General features: G+C 35.4%; 1 long non-coding RNA gene across 2 annotated transcripts in view; it reads right to left on the reverse strand.

The window, feature by feature from the left end:
• LOC131383325 (uncharacterized) overlaps positions 1–14,523 on the reverse strand; it is a 593,668-nt gene that overhangs the window by 336,788 nt on the left and 242,357 nt on the right. For both annotated transcript variants that reach the window (XR_009213296.1, XR_009213295.1), the window contains one exon: positions 9,500–9,609. This is a non-coding gene — a long non-coding RNA (uncharacterized LOC131383325). The remainder of the gene's footprint in view (positions 1–9,499; positions 9,610–14,523) is intronic.

Raw genomic sequence — 14,523 nt, forward strand, 5'->3', positions numbered from 1 at the left:
CATTGATATTTTTTACTGTATCTTTATTAGCATGCAATTATTTATCTAGAATATATTCCAAGAAATGAAATAACTGAGTCAAAAGAATTAAACATTGTATTAGTTTGCTAGATCTTAACAAAATACCACAAACTGACTAGCTTAAATGACAGAAATATATTGTCTCACAATTCTGAAGGGTAGAAGTCTAAAAGCAAGCTGTCAGCAGGTTTAGTACTTTCCTAAGGCTATGAAGGAAAATCTATTCTATGTCTCTCTTCTAACTTCTGGTAGTTTGTATCAATCATTGGCATTCCTTGGTTTATCTCTGTCTGCATCTGTACATACGTGTATGTCTGTGTCCAAATTTTCCCTTTTTCAAAGACATCAGTCATAATGTATTAGGAGTCCAGAATGACCTCATCTTAGCCTAAGTAATTGTAGCTGCAATGACCTTATTTTCAAATAAGTTCACATTTTGACATAGTGGGGATTACGACTTCAACATATGAATTTTAGTACAGCACAATTCAACTTATAACAGACATATTTAAATTATTTTATATATAATTCTTTATTGATCCTAGGAGGGTTGGTATATTCTGTTGGTCCAAACATAATTTAACCTTCAATTTAGAAACTGCAGAATTTTCTGGTGAGAATAGCACTAAACACTGATTTACATACAGATTTGTAAAAGAATGTGAATGGAAGTGTTAATCCTGGCACTGCAGGTAGAAAAATAAGAGATAAGAATGACAAAATGGTACATTTCTCAGAAATGGTATTCTCACCTCCTTGGATATGGCATTCCTTCAGCCCCCACAATAACCGTCAGTGTATTTGTACCAATGTCATCCTATTACTAAAGCTGAGGAAAATTATGTTGCCAAGGTAACAAAAAATTATTTTTGATACCTTGTCATTTATTCAACAATTTTTAACAATTATTCTGTGCCCAGAACTGTGCTAGGTATTAAATATAGAATGGCTTAAAAAAAAGGCAGCATGGATTGTCCTGAAACTTAACATCTAGTCAAATGACAAGCATTAGCAAAAAATAAATATGCTACTAATTTTTACTAAAAATAACAGTGGTCTATATGAAAACAACAGAAGCAACTTAATTCAGATTAACTCAAAAAGTGACTTTCAGCTAACACCTAAAGAACAAGTGGTCATTTGCCAAAATCATGTGGAAGGAAGGATATTTCAAGTAGAGGAAAGGAAGTGATGAAGACGTTAATGCAAGGAAGAGCTTGACACCTTAGAGTAATTAAATGACAATGTCAGTGGGATGTAATGGTCAAGAGTGATGAGACAGTGTTAGAGAGGAAGGCAAGGGTATGAAAATATAGGACATTTTTAGGCCATGTTGACAAACGGGGATTTTATTCTAAATACAATGAGTAATATAAGAGGGTATGAAATATGGTAATGAGATGTGTAACGACATTTCAGTCAACAATGGATTGCATATACGACAGTGGTGCCATAAGATTATAATAAAGCTGAAAAATTTCTATTGCCTGGTGATGTTATAGCCATCATAATGTCGTAGTGCAATCAATGGATTACCTCTTCTATGTTTAGATACACAAATTCTTACCAGTGTGTTACAATTGCCCACAGTATTCAGTATAGTAACGTGCTGTACAGGTTTGTAGTCTAGGAGCAATAGGCTATACCATATAGCCTAGGTGTGTAGTGGGGCTAGACCATCTAGGTTTGTGTAAGTACACTGTATAAGATACACAAAAGGATAAAATCACCTGATGATGCATTTCTCAGAAGGTATCCCCATTGTCAAGCAATGCATGGCTCTACATGAAATAAGTGTGGGGCATGGTAACTTGATTGTTGTAAGAGGAATGGGTGGAAAAAAAAAGAGACAGGGAAGTCAAGATGAGAATTTAACTTAGAATAAAATGGTAACAGTTGTAGTGGAACAACATATGTAGATTCCAGATCTATTTTTGAGGAAGCAGTGGCAGGACTCATTTTTAAATTTAATGTGGCAAGTATAGAGAGGCAAAGGGAGATCTCAAAGATCCCTTCCATTTTTCTGACTCGGGTAACTCAAGTAACTCTGACTCAAGTTTAATGAATTCTTACAACAGAAAGACCAGACAGAGTAAGGTTAGGTTTGGCTCAAAGATTGAGAGTTAGTTTTGGATATGTTAAGGAACTTAAGTTGCCTTTCTGACATCCATCAGATGTCAATGAGAAGTTGACTATAAAAAGAATCTAGCTATTGCAAGAGTGGTCATAGTTGGGAGTATACATTTGACAGCCATTGCCTTCTAAATGGCGTTATACATCAGGCAAATAGATGCAATCATCTAGTGAGAAAGGTTAGAATGAAAACCGAGGACAGTCTGAATCCAGACTATAGAATTCCAACATTTAGAAATAACTTAGAGTAGGAAGCAACTGTTGTAGAACTGGCGAGGAGAGCAATTCAGAGGCTAGAAAACAACACTTGACTAAAAAGTGTGGTGTCTAGGCCACGCAAAAAAAGGATACGTTTGCTAAGCTAACAACTAAAAGACTCATTGCTTTTGGCTAGACTTCTGAGATTTTAGCAAAAGGTATTTCTTGGGAAAAGTAAGGGGCAAATCCCAACTGGCTTGAGTTAAAGAGGCAGAGGCAGGTAAGAAAGTAGAAACACTATAGCAGTATAGCAGGTGATGAGAATTTTGGCTACACAGAGGAAGGGAAAAAGTGAGTAGGGCTAGAATGACATGTAAGAAAATAAAGTTTTGTATTTTTGTCTTTTTAAAAAGGTATGAATTATTAGAGCGAATTGGTAAGCTGTACAGGAAGATCCTATGGATGGGATAGAACAAGTACACAGGTGGAGAAGGGATACTTAAAGAACAAAAGTCAGAGAAGAAGTATTGGTATTTGAGAAGATAAGAGATCTCCATTGACTGCAAAGAAGAATAGCCTAAGATGGTCCATATTGAAGGAGAATTAGTAAAAAGAAGATGAGGTTAATATGGGAAAGAATGAGGGCCAAATATTTTATAATTATTTTTAGCAAATTTGATATTCTTACTAATTATAAAATATTTTTAAAATAAACTACATGTATATGTTTACATAAATTTATACATGTAAATTTATATTACATTTTTATTAAAAACTAAGCAACAAATATGATTAAGTATACACCCCACTGGGCAATGCAGATTTCCCCTTTTACACTTTGTCTTATAAAGCAGTTGATAGCTTTTCTTGTATTATGAGACCTAAATTACATTCTTGACTTATATTTTAAGGATAGAAATAAATGCCAAACTTGTATAAATGTCTGAGAGTGCATTTGATGAAATATACTGCTAGAAACCATCAAAAGTTGAAGGGCTTATAGCTCTAATATAAAGCCAGCTTTATTCTGTCTGTAGAAATCTGGTAATACACGCAGTAAAACATAACAGCCCAATAAAGAATGTTGTTTTCAATTATTTTCTTCTCCACAATCTTACATTTGCCGGAGATTTTAGTTTAGTCTCCTCTGTTTCGTAAAATACATCTGCAAGAAGCTGTTACATAATGTTTGCTTATTATAACAAATCTGAAAAAAAGTATTTTCTTCCTACATTGTTTACTTTAGCGATTTATTCTCTTCCTCTCATCCTTCAATTGTGACTTAAAACTCTAAAATCCAGTTTTAGTTCCACTGAGAACCAAATGTTTCATTATTAGGTGTTGTGGTCAGAGATCTTTCTCTCTTTCTTTTCTTCCTTCCCTTTCTCCTTTCTTTGCTTTTCTTTTTTTCCTTCATTTCTCTTTTGACCTGCCTGCCAAACTGCCTGAAGATTTGAAGATGAAAAGAAGTGAGCCATAAATATTCTTCCAAGGCCACTTTTAGTTCTCTGACTCAACATTGTTGTAAAATGATCAATATCCTCATCAATAAGTTTGGAACCAAGAAAAAGAGAAAACATGTCAGCAATTGCGTATATAATCCAATTAGCCAAGGCAGCCCCTTACCTACCACTGGGGTTTAGTGGCTGGCATTTGTTCAGAATGCCCACAAACTGTCCTTATTTTAGAGTTGTACTTGGAAAGCTGCCCAGAATAGAAATCCTAATTATAGGTCCAATGGCAGTGGCAATATCAGGAAATACCAGGACAGTTTTTTGAACAGGAGACTAATGAGGCTTATTCTGTGTTTACTTATTTGGAACTTTTGGAAAAATTTAAACAATAAGTAAACTTTGAGTTGTAGAAAAGAAAACTAGTACTTTTTCTAACACATATAATCGAAATTTAATCAGTACCAAATGGAATTTCATAAAGCTACCTAATCTCCTCTATTTTAGATACATTTATTAAACTATATCATCCTATGAAAATGACAGCCGTGTTCTTAAATTGTGTTACCAGTATGCTTAAGCATCTTCATAAGTGGTCATCATGCAATCTCCTTTCCTTTGCTACTCCAGAGACTCACAGTTAGGATATTTACCTTCTTATATTTAGCCGAGTATTGCATGTGACAACTTATGTTGACTTTTTTCTTGCTTTGACTTTAATGATTTTCTTCCTTGAAAGTTATGGCCCATTTTGCAGAATCTCATCAGAACAAGTTTAAAGCCAAACCAAATTAGAATAGTCAGCATATTTCTAGATCAGTGCAGAATAAATTTTCATAATGCTTTTCTCAGCTTTAATAAGAAATGTACCTTAATTGAATTTTCAATAACTGTCAATATTGTCCAGAAAGAAATTATTCCAGCCTGATACGTATTTTATGATTTCCCTGAAATGAAGTAATTGTGGACTTTAATATTCTTGTCAATGGACAGCTTGGCATCAGGATTAACTATTGGGGATAAGTCACATTTTTGCGGCAATCTTAGCTTCAGGAAAGAAAGGATTCTTAAGTTAGACTTTAAAAAACGAGGATATGGAGAAATAGGAACACTTTTACACTGTTGGTGAGAGTGTAAATTAGTTCAACCATTGTGGAAAACAGTGTGGCAATTCCTCAAGGATCTAGAACCAGAAATACCATTTGACCCAGCAATCCCATTACTTGGTAAATACCCAAATGATTATAAATCATTCTGCTATAAAGACACATGCACACATATGTTTATTGCAGCAGTGTTCACAATAGCAAAGACTTGGAACCAACCCAAATGCCCATCAGTGATAGACTGGTTAAAGAAAATGTGGCACATATACACCATGGAATACTATGCAGCCATAAAAAAGGATGAGTTTATGTCCTTTGCAGGGACATGGATGAAGCTGGAAACCATCATTCTCAGCAAACTAACACAAGAACAGAAAACCAAACACTGCATGTTCTCACTCATAAGTGGGAGTTGAATAATGAGAACACATGGACACAGGGAGGGGAACATCACACACTAGGGCCTGTCAGGGGGTGGGGGGCTAGGGGAGGGATAGCATTAGGAGAAATACCTAATGTAGATGACGGGTTGATGGGTGCAGCAAACCACCATGTCACGTGTATATCTATGTAACAAACCTGTACATTCTGCACATGTACCACAGAACTTAAAGTATAATTGAAAAAAATAAAAACTAAATTAAAAAAATGAGAAACATTCAGAAGGCAGTTCTGAATGCCATTCTCACTGAGGGAACCATAATGATGTAGGCTCATTGTGGATCTCTCTTAAAATTCATTATTTTCTTTTGCCCCGTCTCTAAATTATTATCTCCTTGTTTTTGCGTTTCTGATATAGTCCCCGTGTACTCAATGTCAGCCTGCCTGCTTTCTCATTTTTATTTCTCATGGTCCCTAAAATCAAGGATGTAATTTGGAAGGCTGTCACAGTAGGTTTCAAGATTTTGCAATTTGACAATGGCGCATTGCTGTGTAATGGTATTTGAGAGATAACGCAAGTATTTTCCACGAATAGCAACTCATGTCATAATTTTAGAAATTTTAGAAAAAGAAAAGAACAAAAGAGATATAAAACCTTCAAAAATGTTTCCATGAATATGTGAAAACTTAGCTGCATTAAGCATTTTACCAAACATTTTCACATACTTTATCTCAAATGCCATCTTTCTGGCAATCTGGAATTTTTATCAATAGAGATAAATAGTGCTAAATAGAATGTGTGAGCAAGGGAGAAAATAATTTGTATAGTATAGTAGTTACATATGATATAATTGCCTACACACACACACGGGACCTATATGGTGTGTACACATATGTAGGTATTTAAAATAACCTGAACAATTATTGTTATAACTTCCCACAAATAAGTTACTCCTTTTCTTAAACACAAAGGATAAAAATTTCCTTCTAACTTTAAGCAGAAACTATTTTACGTACAACTTTCCAGGAGAGTCTTAGAAATGACAAGCCAAATCTAAGCCCACAGCATATGATATGATTGTCAACAATCTGACTTTTGACTATTCATGTCATATTGTAAATGAAATGGCTGCTTGACTAACTCTCTGAGATGGCAACCAGCTGTGCAATGGTTGGTTACTCATTGCATTTTAATTAGTACTTGCTCTCCATAAGAGAGGATTAAAATCGTTACAAATGTTTGCTAATAAACTAAAAAGATTGACAATATTTTATTCTTGGAAGCATTTTTGACACAGTGTGTTGACATCAGAGAAAAAAAGCAAAAGTCTCTTATGACAATGTCCTTAGGCATATTAGTATAATCTATTAAACTTCAATTAGCAATTTTAACTTGGTCTGTATTAGCACTAAAAAGATACTCTGAGTTTAAGTTATGAGATTATTTTATTTCCAACATGTTTTTGATGTTTACATCGTAAACATTTCTGATGCACATTGTAACAGAAAACACTCAAATTGCTTAAACAATTTCACTGAGGAAGTAAAATTAGATTTTTGAGCAAAGGGAAGAATTAAATCGAAATTTTAAAATTCTAAGATATATATTAAAGGCAATGATAAATTATACTGTAGCTGTTTTTGCCTTTCAGCTTTACTTCATTTATCAGGACTATCACATAGCAACTTGATAGTTCCAAACAATTAGCCATTCGATCCTTTTGAAAGATCTTTTGCCTCTCTTATCTTTCAATATTTACAATGATTTAAGAATACTTTTTTAAAAGAAAATTGAGAGTAAAAGGAACTGAATTAAAGTTCAAGAAATATAAATATACCAGCCTCTCTCTTACTTTGCTGTGGATCATATGGGAAAGTCTTTCTATTTGCATTGAGATATGATTCCTCCATGAAAAGCCATATACACCCTGTCTTAGTTTGGAGAAATAATTTAGATTCTTAGCCCTGGGATGAATAAGGTCTTTCCTGTGTGGAAATAGCATTAAAATTGAGTTGTCTATGTATTATGTTTATGTATTTGTTTATTATGATTTTTAATATGGAAGTGTTTTTATACTTATTTTACTATTGGGCTTCTTTTCAAACCTTAATTTGAAATGGTCCTAAAGTTTTCCTCCTATTTTTTATGTTATCTATGTGACATAAAATGTGAATGTGTACATGTGAATGGCTTAAGGCTACATTAGCTGGAATAAAACTTGGCACTTTGCTTATTTTTGTCTTGCTTTATTGTATCATAGAAAGTTTGGGCCCAAGGGATATTAACAATAGTCCACTTTTTTATATTGCAAATGAGCAAAGACATTTAGAAGGTTTGATTGGCTTATCCAAGGAGATGCATGAAGATGGTGAGCAGCTAACACATAACTGACAAAATATTCTAATGGGTTTCCACTATTCTACAGCATAATTCTCCTGAAGATTTTTGTTGTTGTTTTTGTTTGTTTGTTTGTTTTGCTTTTAGAAGTCACTCTTGGCTCCAACATTATCCAGTCAAATTATTTTACTGAAGCTTTCAAATTCGGTTAAAGTTCTGATACATGAATATTTTGTTACATATTTTCACAAAGTTTAGTTTCATGATAAGATAATGGCCACCTGAAGTCAGCCCAAAGGCAGCTGAAACAGTATCTCTCATTATCATTCTTGGGATGTTTCCTCATAAAGCTACTGGTTCGGATAAGAGTCTATAAATGACTAAATTACAAGGTCACAACTTTGAAGAGTAAGACATTTACTTAGATCATGGTCAGCTCTTGTCACAAAAAAATAAAACCGAAACCTACAGATATACAAAGGGCAGATTTTGATCTAAGGCAAACTTTAAATTGCCATTGATGGATTAGAGGTTCAATTACATAGATTTTGGTAAATCGGTTCAACATTATGCATTACCATGCAACAGGGATGACCAAGTACTAGCAAAATATAGAGTATACAGAGAAACATTGGAAAATGAAATATATGTCATTCTGGGTGAATTTTTAAAAACAATTAAAAAAATCTAATCATCACCTAAAAATTGAAAAGAATAAGATTATGCTCATTGATAATTGATTGTGTTTAATGACTTTCACATGCAATAACAGTCTATCTTCCTATTTGTCTGTTCATAAAAAGTTATACTCATGGAAACAGTGCACTTATACCATTCATCTCTCATGAAGAGATCTAGTCATTTAATTTCCATTTAATACTTTACACGTTAGATTACAACTAAAAATACTTATACCTATTTGTTAAATAAGCATAAATAAAATATTCTCTGCTTTGCTTCTGACTTGCATTTGAAAATATAATTGTCTGTTTTTCAAGGATGATCAAATAATTCATACAAATTACTGTGCCTCCTCCCATTTTTATATTCACCATTAAAATCATTAAAATTTCAATAATTAATAGTGATTTATTTCTGCTTGATATATAAGGTAACGACATGTAACTGGAGTTCCATTACGGAATTCATATAAATTTTTAAAATCTCTTTTAAATGGATTCTGTCAATTTAAACCTTAAGCTAATTTTATACCATTTAATATTTATTATTTCTAATTTAAGACCCAACATACTTCCAAAAATTATAAAACACACACCTCACAATAGAAGATATAGATGAAAAAACTATTAAAATATTTTTAAAGTATACAATGTAAGAGGAAGAAGTAAAATACTAAGCCCAAATTCAGAAAAAAAGAATGTTCAAAAAGCTATTATAATTGAATATGGTCACGTGCCACATAAGATTTAGGTCAATGACAAACACATATATGACAGTGGTCCCATTGGATTATAATGGAGATGAAAAATTCCTATTGCCTAGTGACTTTGTAGCCATGATAATGTCATAGCACAACACAACACATTACTGACCTGTCATGATGCTCCTGTTAAACCTATTGCACAGCCAGCTGTATAAAAGTGTATCATATACAATACATATGGAGCAGGGCCTCCGTATCTGTGAGTTCTGCATCCACAGATTCAACCAATAGTGGATCAAAAATATTTTTAAAAAATTACATCTGTACTGAACATGTATAGATTGGTTTCTTGTCATTCTTCCTTAAACAATACAGTTATAACAACTATTTACATAGTACTAGATATTACTGTCTGCTTTAGTCCATTCTTGCATTGCTATAAACACCTGAGACTAATTTGTAAAGAAGAGGAATTAAATTGGCTCACAGTTTTGCAGGCTGTACAAGAAGCATAATGCTAGCATCTGCCCGGCTTCTAGGGAAGTGTCAGGAAACTTGCAATCACGGCTGAAGGTGAAGTGGAAGCAGGCATATCACCTGGTGAAAGCAGGAGTGAGAGAGAGAGAGGGGAAGCATCAAACACTTTTCAATGACCAGATCTCATGAAAACTCACTCACTGTCATGAGAACAGTACCAACAAGATGGTACTAAACCATTAATGAGAAATCCACCCCCATAATCCAATCACCTCCCACCAGGTGCCACCTCCAACACTGGGGATTACAACTAACATGAGATTTGGGTGGGGAGACAGTTCGATATTACTGTATTTGCATCGTACTGGGGTTATAAGTAATCTAGCAATGAATTAAAGTGTATAGAAGGATGTGCATAGGCTATGGGCAAATACTAGGACATTTTATATCAGGGACTTGAACATTCACGGATTTTCATATCTTAGGGAGGTTCTAGAACCAATTCTCCCATGGATAATGAAAAATAGCAGTCATCGATAATGATAATAAATGACTATGTTACTGGTTGATATACTTACTATACTTTTATTGTTCTTTTACAGTGTACCCCTTCTAGTTATAAAATTAAAAAGTTAACTGTCAGACAGCTTCAGGTCCTTCAGGAGGTATTCCAGAAGAAGGCATTGTTATCATAGGAGATGACAGCTCCATGCGTGTTACTGCCCATGAAGACCTTCCAGTGGGGCACCATGTGGAGCTAGAAGACAGTGATATTGATGACCCTGACCCTGTGTAAGCCTAGACTGCTGTGTTTATGACTTAGTTTAAAAAAAAAAAGAAAACAGTTTTAAAAGTTAAAAAAAATTTTTAAAACTGGCCAGGCGCAGTGGCTCATGCCTGTAATCCCAGCACTTTGGGAGGCCAAGGCAGGCGGATCACGGGGTCAGGAGATCAAGACCATCCTGGCTAACATGGTGAAACCCCGTCTCTACTGAAAAAAATATACAAAAATTAGCTAGGCATGGTGGCAGGTGCCTGTAGTCCCAGCTACTCGGAGAGGCTGAGGCAGGAGAATGGCGTGAACCCGGGAGGCGGAGCTTGCAGTGAGCCGAGATCGCGCCACTGCACTCCAGCCTGGGAGACAGAGCGAGACTACATCTCTTAAAATAAACAAATAAATAAATAAATAAATAAATAGAAAAAGGCCTCATGGAATAAGAATATAAAGAAAATATTTTTGTATAGGTATACAATGTGTTTGTATCTTTAAGCTAAGTGTTATTACAAAATAGTCAAAGTTAAAAACTTTAAAGTTTATAAAGTAAAAACATTACGGTAAGACAAATTTATTATTGAAGAAAGATAAAATATTTTGTATACATTTAGTGTAGCCAATGTGTACAGTGTTTACAAAGTCTACAGTAGTGTACAGTAATATCCTAGGCCTTTACTTGACTCACCACTCACTCACTGACTCACCCAAGGCAACTTCTAATCCTGCAAGCTCCATTCACGGTAAGTGTCCTATATAAGTGTATACATTTTTTACATATCATATTGTATTTTTACTGTACCTTGTTTATGTCTAGATACACACATACCATTGTGCTACACTTGCCCACAATATTCAGTACAGTGACAGGCTATACAGGTTTGCAGCCTAGGAGCAACAGCCTGACCACACAGCCTGGGTGTGTAGTAGGCTATAGTATCTAATTTTCTGTGAGTACAATCTATGATGTTCACACTACAACAAATTCACCTGATGACATTTATCAGAACGTTTTGCTGTCATTAAATGACTCATGACTGTTCTAAGTTTAAATTATTCTTTTACTAAAGGCAAGGTGGAAAACTATTTAAAGCAATTCCATAGTGACAGTTCTCCCACCAGCATTTTCAAAAATCTACACACACGGACACTCTCTTAAGCAACTGTTCTAGGCATGAAGCAATCAGCAGAGGCACATTAGTTCAGGCAAAGTCCAGACTGGAAACATCTAGGGACAAGTTTTCCTGTCTGAATGGGGGCTCGGGGACCTAAAAAAGCATGGCTTGGGAACGAGCTACAATAAAAAAAGAAGCATGATTATGGAGACAGGGAACTCCTATGATATACTGTCTGCAAGCTGGAAAGCCAGGAAAGGTGACAGTGTAATTCAGTCTGAGTCTAAAGCCTGAGAAGGCAAAGGCATAACTCCCAGTCTGCATGGGAAAGGCCCTAGAACCAGAAGCACTGATGTTCAAGGTCAGGAGATCCATGTCCCAGCTCAAAGAAAGAATTTGCCCTTCTTTGACTTTTATGTTCCATTTAAGCCCAGAAGAGATTGGATAATGTTCATCCTCATTGGTGAGAGAAGATCTTCTTTACTCAATCTACTGATTCAAATGCTAATCACTTCCAGAAACACCCTCACAAACATACCCAGAAATAATATTTTTCCAGCTATCTGGGCATCCTTTAGCCCAGTCAGGTTGACACATAAAATTAACCATCACACATATTCTCTCAGAATCCTGTACATTGAACATAGGCAGGACTATTATTCCTGCCAGCCTTAGTGACTCCTTCTCATCCTTCCAGATACCATTTAAGCCTTCCTCCTCCAACAAATTTACTCTCCTATCTCAGGTGGATTTGGTGACTAGGGGCTAAGATGCCTACCTCCATATTAGCATTTTATATGCTGTGCTTTAATTGTTGATTTATGTCTCTATCTTCTCCATCAGAGGCTGTGCCTACAATTTTTCTGTGCCTAACATATAATAGACAATAGATATTTGTCAGATTTAGATTGAATAAATAAATGAAAGGATACTTTGGCTAAATCTTGAAGACTGAATAAGATGAGAAACATAAAGGAATGACAAGCAAAGGCAGCAGCATGACTGAAAGTCTGAAAGCACAAAACTGCATGAGATACACAGAAAAGACTTCCATATGGAAACTCTTAATGCTCACTTCATCACACATCTACTAAATTCAGAACCATATGGTTATGGGATTTGCTAGGAAGTGGCAGACAAAAAAGTGGGAAAGCTGAGGATTATAACAGACACTGTTGGTTGCTTGTCTAGTAGCCATTCCTCCCTTCCTCCTTCTAACAAAACTTGCATTAAGTAATGTGCTTCAGGGACTGCTTATCCTCAGGTTCAGGAGGGAAGAAGTGGGTGTCCTGTCATTCTAAGGCAATCGACGTGGGTACATTCGCCTTGTCAATATTGGTGTAGACCAATGAGTATCTGATGCAACGTACCCTTACAAGTAGGTGAAAGTCCACCCATGCAATTACAACTGGCAGGTACTTCATTCATTTGGATTGATTATTCACTTCACACTAATTGGAATAATCTCAGGCTATTACTACTACTACTTAACAATTGTCGTCTATTGAGCATGCTCTCTTTCAAGCACTATAGCAGGTGTTTTACACATCTCCTGTATTAAGGAGCCTTATGAGCAAGGTCTTTGTTGTAGTGAGGAGATCAGCACTGACAATTTCTGGACAACCTATCAATATTCATTAGCTAATCCATTTTGTTCAATAAAGTCCGGTGCACCTTGACCTCAGTGACTAGAAAAGGAAAAGACTTCTTTTTTTACATATAGTGGATTAGAAATCAAAGCGAGAGAGAGAGTGAAATTAAAAATTTTATTAAACAGCTTCCTTCTCCATCTCAACCCGGTTTGCAAGGGAGAACATTCTGTATGATTTGGTATTCTTATCTAAATAAATGTGATACTGATTTTAACGAACCCACCATGGCAAAGACTTGGCTGCTCCAAGAACTCTATTTCAGTTACATGTTATCGCTTACTGGTAAGCCATCAGGTAGAGGTGAGTCTAAGATGAGGATTAGAGATTATACATTCTCAAGATGAGGATTATAGCAGATTCTCTTTCTGATGAGAATCAGCTCTCTTAGACTGTTCTCCCTCCAGTTCCTGCCCACAGCAATGTCAGCCTGTCACAGAAATGTCACCCTGAGAGCAGAAAACAGAAAAGGGGAAGGGAGTTCCACTCCCAAATGAGAGAGGAGGCCTTTTTTTTTAAATATAAAGGCCTGTCTTCTGATTAATCCAGTTCCATTGAGAGCGAGACTGCATTAATTCCCTCTTGCACAGTTGATCCTTCAGGACCAAAATACCTCTTTAAAGGTCCCACCACTTCTCAACACTTTTACATTGGCAATTAAATCTCAACATGAGTTTTGTCCAGGACAAGCCACATCCAAACCAAAGCCATCATGCAAACCTGAATCATGATCCAGGTTTTCCTGACTCCTGATCCCAAATTGCCCTCACAAAACCAAAATTTCTCAGCACAACAAAGGCCATTTTTATAAAAAGGAGCCCTTCTTAAGAGACAGCAGTCATGTTTATAAATATCAAAGTTTCTTTCTTGCATAAATGTATAGTTATGAGTGTGCACACTAATAGAAAGTAGTATATGACAGATTTCTTTGTATTTTAATTAGAATACTGAAAATACCAAAAAAAATGAAAATTACCCATAAAGTCATTACCTTCAATATCACGCATGTGCACTTCAACACACATATACCACACATATGAAATATGAAGCAGATGTCTACGTTGGCTCCCACTATGTTTTAAATATGACCACTTTAGAAGTTTGGTGTGTTGCCAAGTTTTTCTACGCTAATGAAGGCATTTGCCTGTATGCCTATAGGTGCATGTGTAGTTTTTACACAAATATAACCATGTGAAACACTTTGGTCTACAAGGATTTTTTTTCTCACATTAACAATGTATCACCAACATTTTCCTGGTCAGTTTGTGCACCTAATTTTCTTGCGGCTGTGGCATATCCTCTTTCATGACTGCAGCATGATTTATTTAAACCATGCTTGCTATGCCACCCTGCTCCTTACAATACTTTTCGGTCTTTGGTAGCATCTAATTGGTAATCATCACAACTTTTTCAAAATGTTTTGGCTGTGTTGTCCTTATTTTTCCACATAAAGTATAGAATAAGTTTTGACAGGTTAAAGAAAAACAAATGTCTCATT

This window comes from Hylobates moloch, unplaced genomic scaffold, assembly GCF_009828535.3.
Source record: "Hylobates moloch isolate HMO894 unplaced genomic scaffold, HMol_V3 SCAFFOLD_4, whole genome shotgun sequence".
NCBI classification, from domain to species: domain Eukaryota; kingdom Metazoa; phylum Chordata; class Mammalia; order Primates; family Hylobatidae; genus Hylobates; species Hylobates moloch.